Here is an 8,092-nt window from a genome sequence, read left to right on the forward strand (position 1 = left end):
GCTTGTTATCTTTTCTTTTTGCAGATTTAAAATAGAAGAAGATTAGAAAAATATCAGAGGAAAAGATGGGAAAAAGATAAAAATATCATGATATTTAAAATAGAGAAAACTGTGCAAGAAAATAAAGCTGAAACTTCAAGCCTGAATTCGACTGTCTTCTGATTGGATTTTGGAAAAAGTCAAAACATAAAAGTTCTAGATCTCTCTTTTATCTTTCCGGAACATCTTGAATCGTCCAATTCCGAGCAATATTGAGAGAGTTATGGCCAAAATACTATCAGTCAACGCAGCAGAAAAATCGCTTCCAACACGGGCCGCGGCATGGTTTTAGCATGCCGCGGCCCGCCTCCCTAAACAGCACAAAATTCGTATTTTTATCTCACGTGGGTGTTGGGGATTTCTTAGTTCGAATGGGCATTTAACATGTGCGTTTTTCCATCTTTTTAGGCCCTGAATGCCTATATAAAGAGCAGAAGAGAGTTGATTTCATCAAGCAACTTCAGAGAGAAAAAAAGAGAGAATTCAGATACAGAGTGGAGAGAACAAACTGCAAAATTGGAGGCATACTTCTCAGGGTTTTCAGCATTCTTCTCTTCTTCTCTTCTCTATTTTCATCTTTTTTTCTTAAAGTTAATATGTGTAATTGTGCTTCAATGAACATGAGTAACTAAACACTTTAATTAGGGTTAGATGGATATTGTTTAACATTGTTTATGGTTTTAATATGATTAATTTTCCCCCTAATTTCTATGTATTCTATTTTATTTGTGCTTAACTACTTTTAATTGCTTGATCACCAATTATCTGTCTATGATTTTGATGCGAGATCTGAGAAGTGAGTGTCAAATATGCTATAGTAAAATAGAACTGAATTTCGATATAGGACGAGAGTACCTATATGGTTTAGATAGCTTATAGGGTTTTTATGCTTAATGCCTGTTGCATGTTAAATTTATCACGAGAGTAGAAAGTTTGCATGTAATTGAGATTTATATATTTGAGAAGACTATAAATTACCTTAGTAAACCTGCTATTGCATAGAGATTAATATTAGGAAAATAATCATATTAGGCCATATTCAATAGAAACAATTGAAATTGAAGCCCTAATTTTTATTAACTATCAATTTTCTTGAATAATTGCTTCTTACTAGTTTCTTATTTTTAATTCTTTTTTTTTATTTTTATTGAACCAAATAGAAGTAAAAGTTTAATTTTAACGTACTTAACTACACTCCCTGTGGGATCGACCTCACTCCTCGTGAGTTTTACTACTTGAAACGATACGTACACTTGCGTGTGCAAAATATCACAACATATAACAGTATGCATATATAGATTACATGTTTAGCATCCATGTTAGGAAGCCTGTTAGATTACATTAGATATGTATGTTGGCTTCGAACCATCCGACTGTGTCACATCGGTACAGGCTAGAGTATGACTAGCAGCTGGAGTATGACCAGTTTGACCGAGTATAGGCTGACACTGTATCACATCGGCACAGGCTAGAGTATGACTAGCAGCTGGAGTATGACCAGTGTGCCGAGTATAGGCTGATACTTAGGTTGGTGGTTCCGTACTATTTGACGTAACACATCGGTACAGGCTAGAGTATGACTAGCAGCTGGAGTATGACCAGTTCGACCGAGTATAGGCTGATACTGTAACACATCGGTACAGGCTAGAGTATGACTAGCAGCTGGAGTATGACCAGTTCGACCGAGTATAGGCTGTTACTTGTCATTAGTACCGTCCCTATGAACGTTCAGGACTTAGTATCGTGTTGGACACGGCAGTTAGGGTTATGGTCAGGGGTATGGGCGTCTGATCATGACTCGGGATTTATGTATGATTATTATTATGCTTTTCTTACTGAGTCTGTCGACTCACAGTTCTATGTTTATGTGTAGGTAAGGGCAAGGCTAAGGCTGATGGACCATGAGCGAGCCGGTGAAGATTGTACATGTCGGGGCGGTTAGACCTAGAGCGTACGATCCTCGGGACAGCAAGGCTATTTTTGTAATTAGTCGCTAGGCGACAAGTATTTTGTACAGACAGTAAACTTTTGTAAATGATTTTGTAATCGGGATCCCGAGTATTTTGTATAAATATTTATAAGTTTAATTAAAAAGCAAAAATTTTAATTAATCACGTTTTCCATAAACCTCGTTGATTAGCAACGAGCTGCACAGTATGTTTAAAAGTCACGTAATACGCCTATGCTAGTTAGGGTGTTACATCGTTAGAGAGGGTGATGAATGCTGCAATTACTTACCTTGATTCTTAGAAGAATGCTCAGCTGAAAAATAGAGTTGTGTTGCCAGTTTCTGGCCCGATTACAATTGGGTGTGAGTAATGGGCTAAACCTTATTTTGGTGAGATAAATGTTAATTGTGATGCTGCTGTCTTTGAGGATGACAATAGTCTCGGCATGGGGTGGATTTCTTGGGATCATAATGGTTTATTCATTGATGCATTGGCGGTTAAAACTTATGGTCAACCCGACCTATTTTTGGCTGAAGCTATGGCGTGAAGGAGGCGCTCAGTTGGGTGAAGGGGAGGGGGGTAGAGGGGGGTGTGCCTGCTGGTGTGGTTATAGAGTCGGACTCGCTGCAGCTGGTGCAAGTCGTGCAATATAAGAAGCAGTTGTTGTTTTCGGTGGGGCTTTTAATCACGGATTGTGTTGCTCTTATGCAGTCCTCTCTTTTGTTTCCTATTTCAATTAATTTTATTAAACGGTCCGAGAACCAGGCGGCTAACTTTTTAGCTCATTCTTCTGGTTCTACTTCTGGCTGTGTTTCCCGCGGGGGTTATGTCCCTACTGGTTTGGAAGCTATTTTGGTAGTTGATTTGATTTAATAAAAATTAATTTTATTAGTTCAAAAAAAAAACTTTACATGCCATATATATCAAAACTTTTTTTTTTTTTTATATTTTTGTAAATATCAAAATAATAATAATAATAATAATAATAATAATGAGAAGAAGAGAGAAAATTGAGTTTTCTCTTTTTCTTACTTATTGCTAAAGTAATATTTGGAAAACACATTTGATGATGTTATTATTGGCATCATAAATGAAAATAAAGATGTGTGTGTAAAACACCAAAATTTTTATACGTGGAATCACTTATTACTATGTACTTACCAACGAAAATTCTATAAGTTAGTCTAATACCAATCATCATTCACTTATTACTTAGAATAAACGACCGAAAAAATTGGTAAAGTAAATAAAGAAATAAAGAAAATATTTTGTTCAAACTTTCGTTTACCCATTATTTTTTTAAATGTGTCATCATTCAAAAACATTTCCTTTGAAAATGCATGTTAACATCTATCTAATCATCATACTAAACTGAAAAGTCTTTGAACAATCCTAATATATCCCACCAATCAAATTGAATCCAAGCATTAAAACCACATAGGAAAAATATAGTATATTGAAATTTTTTTGGTAGGGTCATTGAAAAATTCTTTTAGTATGGGCATGGTTATTTTGCTCCATTGGTAAGAGTTTCTATGTGTTTTGTTTTTAGCTTGTAAAAGAATTATAGTTTAAATTTTTTATATATAAATATATGATAGCATGTAGTTGAATTTTTTAATAATCTATAAATTAGAATTCAAAACAACTTATTTTTGTGTTTTCAGCACATTGAATGTGAATATGTAGTAGGGGTGTTTATTGGATCACATTCAATGGATTTGAACTTATCCGATCCAATTTAATTATTTATTGGATATTGGATTTTTCCATCTGATCCAATCCAATTGAACTGAGTCATCTGATCTGATCCAATCCAATGGATGTATTGGATTGGATCGGTTCCATCCATTACATGTTTTAACTGGTTTTTTATTAGATTGGATTGGATCCATCCAATAAATCTCATGGATGAATCCAATCCATTTTAGCCACTATTTAGAGTGATTTCATTAAAAAGAAAAAAATATATGAAAAAATATAATTTAAAACCTAATAATCTAACATAGATAATAAAATAATATATAAAATATTAATTAAATATATAAAATTATAAATATTAAATATGATTGGATGGACATTGGATGATATTGGATTGGATCAGTTCGGTTATCTATTAGATCGGATGTCTCATCCAACATCCGATCCGATCCAATTAGATTTTTAAAATTTGCATCCGATCCGATCCAATTACGATTAGATATCCGATTCTATTAGATCGTTAAGATTAGATCGGTCGGTTGGAATTGAATCGGATGACTTTCTGCACACCCCTATTTAATATGTAGCCATCTAATTATAAATATAAATATATATTTATATTATTGGGTATTAATTAAATCTCACACAGAAAAAATATAAGTTGGAGAAAATAAATATTTTAACTACTTTATTAGTATGAGAATTTTTAAAAAGTATTAAAAATAAAATTGTGAAAATTTAAGCTCAAAAAAAAAAAAATCACTAAAGATGGTGGCGTGGTTAAAAATCTATATGACAACATACATTATAATTATTTTAAATCTTACACAAATTTGTAAGATATTCGAATATTTATAATGCTGAATAGGTAAAATATATTATTTTAAAATTTATTTTATATGCTTATGAAATAAATTATTTTAATATAAAATTTTAGCATTATATATTATTTAAAATTAATTTGACCGAAAGTATTAGTGATATATCCTAAATGATAACAAAGTATATCATTACATACAAAAGAAATTATAAATTAAAGTGGCGTTTGGTAACACTTTTAATCCGTTTTCTATTTTTAAAATTGAAAAACTAAAAATATTTTCAAAAACATATTCCATAAATCTGTTTTTATTTTTAAATTTTTTAATTAGAAATCAAAATTTTAAAAGCAAAAAAAAATCACTTTTAATATTTTTTTAATCAGTTTTTTTTCTTAATCAATATTTTAGATTTCGACCAGATCCGGACCTAAATCTCCTCTCCACGACCATGGTGCTGAGCCCGCCTTCTGACCCGAACCCGAATCCGACTCCGAACCCTAGACCCGACTTAAAAAAAATTAAAAAATAAAAATGAAAGTGAATTTTAAAAAACACAACTTTGTTTTTTGTTTTTAAAATTAAAAAACAAAAATAGTTACAAAACGAATTTTTATTTTTCAAAAATAAAATTTTAAAAATAAAAATTTTACTTTAACACTCTGATTTTGTATTTTAAAAATAAATACGTTGATACCAAATATATGCCTCCACTCTCCAATCTCCATTGTACAAATGTGGTATTTATATTTATGTTACTTTTATAAATAAATGAAATATATTTGTCGGCCAAGTGGGTCTCACTTAATCTGGTTGGTGCACGCGAGAATGGAAGTAATTGTTGTATTGTTGAAATTGAAGAGATTGCATGGCAAAACAAGGTTGGGTTTGCTGCCTTTTTACTCCAATCCAATAATATATATTTATATACTTTTATAAAATAAAAATGAATTGAGTTTTTATTAAACCAAATGTCGCTTCGAAGTTGATTTGTTTAATTACTCTCCACCAAACGCACCCCAACTCCAAACCCAACACACTTTGAAATTAATTAAATAAAATTAATTCAATCAAAAACATGATTATCATGAATTTTAATTACTACAATTACATTATTATGCCTTTTCTAGTTATGTTTCCAAAGTTTGTCCCCATATGACGATAAGGAAACTCATCCATTACATCATTAATAATCTGTTTTATTTGTTTATTTTGCTTTCAATACAATACTACCTATTTCCAGAAAATCACATACCTTCAAGTTGTAAATATATATTAATACGGAGAAAATTTTAATGAATATGTAATTATGATGATTATATTAATTTTTAATTAGTAGATTATTATTAAATGATTATAATTAAGTTAAAAATTAAATTAGATAAATAATAAATAAAATATAATTTGATATATTATTTCCTTATAAATTTTTTATTATTTTTTAAAAAATTAAATTAATTACAATTATCAATTTTTTGTTTGCAATTTATTACTATAAAAAAATCTTTTAACAATTAATTTGTATTACTTAAATTATTAAAATATTTATAGTAAAACTCTTTATAATTTAACATTATATCACATATAACTTTATAATTTTAAATTATTTCACATATAATCATATAATTTGAAATTATTACAATAAATATTTAGTTTTTATTTTTTTTTTAAAAAAAATATAATTATAAATTTAAAAACTAAATAGAAACTAGTTTAAAATATAATAAAAATAAAAAATAAGACAGCAATTATTATAATCTAAGCTATATCACACAAGTGGAATTGAATGGCATATTTATCAATTAAATCGTGTGCTTAGTATAGATTGTATTTTATTGTAATAATTCACACTCCCAACCCCCATATTAGAAAATACCAAAATTAATTAACACTATGACTAGAAGTCTATCTTAAACCCGTATGCAAATTAGGTTATATCCTTTTAATACTAGTTCAAATTACATTTACCAATCACAACTAAATTTTAAAAAATCAAATTAGATTAAGACCCGCATCATTTCAACCTTTAATTTGAATAAAAAAAAAGAATTATTTGCAACATTAATACCTCATGTTTTAGAATTTACACAGATACAATTTATTTAGGGGTATTCTATTTACACCCTATAAAATGATAAGCCTAACAGACGGATGTGAAAGCACAATCCAAAAGCTGAAGAAATAATTGGCTCAACCACCTGTGTTGTCCAAACCACTAGACAATGAAGAGCTAGGCGTGTACCTAGCAGTCCCAGAGCATGTTGTGAGTGTTGTCCTCATAAGAGAAGAAGACGGTGTACAACACCCTGTATACTACATCAGCAAAAGACTAATCAATGTTGAAAGTCGATACCCACTCATGGAAAAGCTGACTTACAGTTTGCTCTGGGCTTCCAGAAAGCTAAGGCCCTACTTCTAGGCACACCCCATAAAGGTGTACATCAATCAACTATTGTATCAGGTTTTACGAAAGCCTGAAGCATCATGTCGACTATTGAAGTGGGCCATTGAGCTTGGCTAGTTCGAGATCACGTATCAATCAATAACAGCCATAAAGGGTTAAGCCCTTATTGAATTTAAGGCTAAATGCATAAACTCATCTCTTGAAATCTCTCAAGATTCAGGAGAAAAGTAAGAGCCAGAGAAGAAGTGAGAGCAAGAGCAGTAGCAAAATCCTGAATGACTAACATGGAAACTCCATATTGACGGAAGCAGCACTGACCAATTGTTCGGTGCAGGCATTGCCCTTATAACACCTGGGGGCAGCACCTGCATAGAACAATTAAATTCAGGTTCAAAGCCTCAAATAATGAGGCCAACTACGAAGCCTTAATAGCCGGCCTCAAGCTGGCACATGAAGTACGAACTGACCACCTGGACATATTCAGCGATTCCAACTAGTTGTGAATCAAGTCCTAGGCGAATACACAGCTCGAGGTAAAAAAAATGGTGGCCTACTTGAGCAAAATCAAAGACTTACTAAGTCAGCTCAAAGGTTACATAATCTGGTAGATCCCCAAGAGCATAAGGGTACAACAGATGCACTTGCCCGCCTGGCAAGTAACACCATTGCTGACAAGGCAAATTTGATGCCAATACAGTTCCTAGAGGAACGCATTACCATCCCAGAAGAAGTCGACATGTTGGATGACACCTATTGCAGCTTGCCTCAAAACTGGAGCCTTACTAGAAGGCAAGATTAAAGCAAAAAAGATAAGAAGAAAAGTTGCTAGGTACCTAATCCTAGACGGAGTAATGTACAGACGGAGCTTCTCCATGCCACTCTTAAGATGTGTCACCAAGAATGAAGCCGAGGGGCTAATGATAGAAGTGGATGAAAGCTTCTGCGGCAACCATGTCGAAGGACAAAGCCTATCCAAGAAGATATTTTGATAGGGGTACTTCTGATCAACAATGATCGAAGACTCGATGGACTACGTTAAAAGATGTGACAAGTGTCAGAGATTCTCAAAAATTCTAAGAGCTCCACCCAATGAGCTCACGATGATGCAGTCTCCTTGGCCTTTCGCAATATGGGGGATAGACCTAATTGGTCAACTCCCAAAAGGTAAGAATATAGTGGTA

Source organism: Cannabis sativa, chromosome 1, assembly GCF_029168945.1.
Source record: "Cannabis sativa cultivar Pink pepper isolate KNU-18-1 chromosome 1, ASM2916894v1, whole genome shotgun sequence".
Classification (NCBI taxonomy): Eukaryota; Viridiplantae; Streptophyta; class Magnoliopsida; order Rosales; family Cannabaceae; genus Cannabis; species Cannabis sativa.